The sequence below is a fragment of the Pinus tabuliformis genome, chromosome 5_2 (assembly GCF_031772625.1).
Source record: "Pinus tabuliformis cultivar Carrire ecotype Pingquan chromosome 5_2, CPIR1, whole genome shotgun sequence".
In the NCBI taxonomy this organism is placed as follows: domain Eukaryota; kingdom Viridiplantae; phylum Streptophyta; class Pinopsida; order Pinales; family Pinaceae; genus Pinus; species Pinus tabuliformis.
In genome coordinates, this window is record NC_142306.1 from 474,415,133 (window position 1) to 474,420,361 (window position 5,229).

Consider the following 5,229-nt stretch of genomic DNA (forward strand, 5'->3'; position numbering starts at 1 on the left):
ATGTGTAAAACCCACCAAACAAAATGTTTGAGCTCAATGAGAACTCAAATGGAAAAGAAAATGGTGTGCGACAATGATAATAATAAGAGTTACAATAGTGAGTTCAACAATGAAAATAATCAAAAGTGAAGAATGAATGTAAAACCCTTTTCTTTATAACAAAATATTAGGTTATTCTTGAATAATGGAAATAATAAAATATTATTAACCAAATTCCATAATTAACCATTTGGAATATTTTATTATATTTGGTTGGAGGGAAAAAGTATTTAAGCTTTTATTTAGAAATAATAAATAAATAAATGATTTATTTATCATCTCAAGAAATATCATTAAGGAATAATAATCAAATAATGATTTATTTAAGTATTCCTAGGGGATTTAGTCAAACTTGACAATGAATAATAACTAATTAGTGATTAATTAATTATTCCTAGAGAAAAATAAGATAATTAATGGTTTATCAATTTATTTCTCATAAATGGATCAACCATGACAAGGAATATTAGTTAAACAATGGTTTAATTAATTATTCCTAGAAGATAATTAAATAAACAATGATTTATTTAATTATTCTTCATGGGTTTAATTATAAATGACTTAACAAATGTGGTTTATTAAGTAATTCCTTATACTGAAAGAAATTTTACTATGGTAAAATTGGCCCTCCATGGTGTACTTCAATCCATCTTGTAAATTATGGCTATATGATCAATTTTTGGTGATAACAATATCTCTATTTTGCATACACTCTCCATGCTTTGAAAAGAAGTTCTTCATCCATGACATTGCAGTATTTGATAATGGCCTGAACTATCGTTTATGACATACTTCTGAATAAAATGTGGGATCCTTTTCCAATTTTTCTTGGATTCTTGATAGACCAAAATTACCCATTAAATGAAACATTTTGAAATCCTTTCTATAGATAAATAAAGACCCATTATGATGATCATGACCTAACAATGTAGTTTGCATGCACCCCACTAAATATGAATTTTCCATGCTTTTAATCATTGACAAATATCTCTTCCTTTTCTCCAATGCAAACTTGAAATCCATATGTTTCAAGGAATCTTTTTGACAAGATTCACTCAAAATGAGAGCACTGATAGAACTTCTTCTCATCAGATATTCTACTCTACCCCTTGTGTAACTATAACATCTTGGATTGATACAAAAAGGTCTTCTCCTACTCCTAGATACAATATTTGCTAGCAACATCTCCATCATTGGATCATCATCTGTATAAGCATTTTCATCATCACTATGAGGAATATTATCCTCACTATGATCATTTGTGCTTTTGAAATACTGACTTGGAGGATATTCTTCATCTTTCCCTTCTTCAATGCTAGCCTCATAGTACTTAGAATTAGGACTAAATGGAAAACTTGTCTTGAGGTTTATTGGATATTCTTCATCATGTTCATTGTCAGTGTTGCTCTCATAGTCCATAGGATTAGAACTTCGTGGAAAATGTGACTCTTTACTTACTGGAAATTCTTCATCCTACTCTTTGTCATTGCTACTCTCATAGTCCTTAAGATTAGGACTAAGTGCTTCATTCTGCCCTTCGCCATTATTGCTCTCAAATCCTTAGGATTAGGATTAGGTGGAAAATGTGACTCTCAATTTATTGGAAATTCTTCATCTTGGCCGTCATCATTGTTGCTCTCATAATCCATAGGATTAGGACTAAGTGGAAACCGTGACTCTTTATTTATTTGAAATTCTTCATCATGCTCTCCATCAATACTGCTCTCATAGTCCATATGATTAGGACTGAGTGGAAACCACGACTCTCTATTCATTTGAAATCCTTCATCATGCTCTTCATCACTACTGCTCTCATAGTCCATAGGATAAGGACTAAGTGGACATTATGACTCTATTCATTTGAAATTCTTCATAATGCTATTCATCACCATTGCTCTCATAGTACATAGGATTAGGACTGAGTGGAAACTACGACTCTTTATTTATTTGAAAATCTTCATTGTGCTCTTTATCACTGCTGCTTTCACAGTCCATAGGATTAGGAATAAGTGGAAACCGTGACTCTTTATTTATTTGAAAATATTCATTCTTCCCTTCATCATTGTTTCTCTCATATTCCTTAGGATTAGGTCTAAGTGGAAGATTTGACTCTCTATTCATAGTGGAAGAATTCCATTATATTCATCAATATGAATAGAGTTGTTAAATGATGAAGATGTTGATGCTTCACAAAGCGAAACTTCACTATAAGAAGAATCCATGCCTTTCAAACATAAGAGGTTTAATGATACAAATACACTCTCTCCTAATGATAATATATATCTTAAAGAATGCAAATTTCACTCCAAAATTTCCCTGTAAAATTTTTTGCCGAAATTTTTCCCTCCAAAAATTTCATTTCATTTTTTTTCCTCCATAATTTTCTTCTACAATTTAGTGAAAAATTTTAACTGAAATTTTCTTATGAAATTAATATTTTAAACTAAATATTTTACCTAAATTATTTTTTTACTTAAATTATATAACATTTACTAGACAATTGGGTTTTTTTAATTTATATTATATCTTCTATCACACATTTAAAATAAATTGTTGTATCACCTTAACACGATTTATATGTTAAGTTTTTATAATAAAAAAATTAATACCACATTCACCATGTGGTAAAACAATTCCGTAACGTTCTCTTTATGATAATTTACTATATCGCCATAAGAAGATTTATATGTTAAAGTTTTTTATAAAAACAAGTTAATCCCACATTCACCGTGTGGTAAAACAATTCTGTAATGTTCGCTTTATCATAATTTACTATATTGTCATGCATAATAAGATTTATATGCTAAATCTTTTATAAAAACATATTAATCCCACATTAGCCATGCGGTAAAACAATTCCGTAATTTCCAATATATCATAAATTTTATTATCACTATTCCTCACATCACATCAAGGCTTTTCGAGGTTCTTTAAAGCACTTGGAGTGATTTTCTGGAGTAGCTACATTGTTATCGACAACATATTCAATGGAATATTATCACATTTGAAAGGTTAGGTTCCCTTTTACTGTGTGCAAGTTTCAAAATTGAATAGGTTTACTAGTAGTTATGTGTCAAAATACTTGAACAAAAACATATTCCAGTAAAATAATACTTAACTTTTTATTAATGAAATTTAGATTTTTTTTACAAATTAAAAATTTAGATGAGATAGGCTTACCTGACAGCCCCATGGTAGGCAAAATGCCACTACACCTGCAATGGGCATGGTGGGCCTAGTCATGCCCATTAGTGGCACCCACCCCCGCAGCCCAACCTGCCAAGGGTGAGGGTTGATTCTTAGAATCGAGCCTCCACCCCCACGAGCCCCATTTGGTTGTGCGGGTGGGGCAGGAGTGGGTTGCATGCAACACCTCCCACCCTAACCCTACAGCCCAACAGGCCTGTGGTGGTGGAGGCCCAATTCTCAGAATCGGGTCTCCACCCCCCACTAGTACAAAATGGCTAATTAATTACTCAAAAAATGACTAAAATGTGCATATAAATTATTGTTTTTTAGTCGATGACCAATAATTTCTAATTTATAGTATCTTATAATGTGACCTATTTTTAGTCATTAATTGGTTGTCTCAATTTTATCGTCTAGTAGTTTATTTATTCATTAACTTGGTCATTAATTTAATCATTAATTTCCACAGTCAATGACCAAATATACAACAAAATATATTACTATATGACCATTTGAGAAAATCAATTAATGACCAAAATGTTGGTCGTGTTATAAGATATTGTAAATTAGCTACTAATAGTCATATATATGCAAATTTTAGCCATCGTTTGAAACCAATTAATGACCAAGGAAATATGACTACATTTTGGTAGTGTTATAAGATACTCTAAATTAGCTACTAATAGTCATATATATGCAAATTTTAGTCATCGTTTGAAAACAATTAATGATTAAAGAAATATGACTATATTTTGGTCATGTTATAAGATACTGTAAATTAGCTACTAATGGTCATATATATGCAAAATTTAGTCGTCATTTGTAATCACAAATTTATCATTTGCAGTAATCGTTTATCTTTTTTTGGTATTTTTATATTCATTATATAAACGAATAATTTAGTAGTTTATATTTATTTCATTTAATTTTATTAACAATCATTATAAATCCCCCGGATGCGGGTGGCAGTATGATATTCAACGGAGAGCTCCACCCTGAAATGTTATCCGCCGCTAGTACCTCTCATCTAACGCGGCCTCTGAGCTATCTTAATGGAGACGAGGGAGAGTATTGTTAGCCTGCGGGAGGCATTAATTGCTAGTCTTTTCATTGGTAATGGAGGGTGGTTTAAGAATGTGGTATGCCTAGAGACGGGAGCTCATTATGGTAAAAGGAATTTGCAGAGCGTCAAGCGTCTATGTGGAGGGCAGGAGGTGGAGTGTTGGGCCGTGAACCAGAACTCGCCTGCGCTCCTTGGACTGGTCTTTAGCCTATTTAAGCGTTGCTCTGTCCCAAATTGGGGAGTGTCTGTTGTGGGGAAGGAGCAGCTCCATTTCGGGACCTCGTCTGTTGGGGAAAGGCACAAAAGCTTGGTGGCTATCATGGTGCGTGAGAGATTACCTTGTCGCAGAGGAACCTGGCGTGGAGAATCCTCTCGCCCTCCAGCTGCTGATATTGATCATCACTGTTGTTGTTGTTACTGCCACCGGAGGGTGGGAGCCAACCCTATCCAGCCCTGTCAAGTCATGGAAGTGGGCAGCTCAAGCGGTGGGAAGCACAAGTTACCTGCTTTTGGTTCGGTTATATTTACTTCGGGTAGTTCTAGGGATAATCCAGGCATTAACGCCCATATTTCTGTGCTGTTCACCCAAATTGAGGAGGAGAACGCAGAAGACTCATCTCTGGTCCTGGCGGAGGACAATGTCATGCATGGCAAAGGCAAACTCCCAATGGGGGAGCCATCAACTGATGCGGAAGGGTCAGAAATTGGTCGAGGGAAGCTCCCAGTGGGGGAGTTGGCGAGTGAGGAGAGTAATTCAAGGTTGGACCGCTCTCAACCCCCATCCCAACCTCGAGCTTCTGAGCAGTCAGAACCTGTGCACAATCCGTCAGCAATGGAAGAAGAGCCAGAGGATTAGCTCTGGTGGGTGGTTCTGTGTTTTTTCCTTTTGCACTCATGTCGGGCTTCGGGGTAAGAATAATCGCAATTTCCTATGTCAC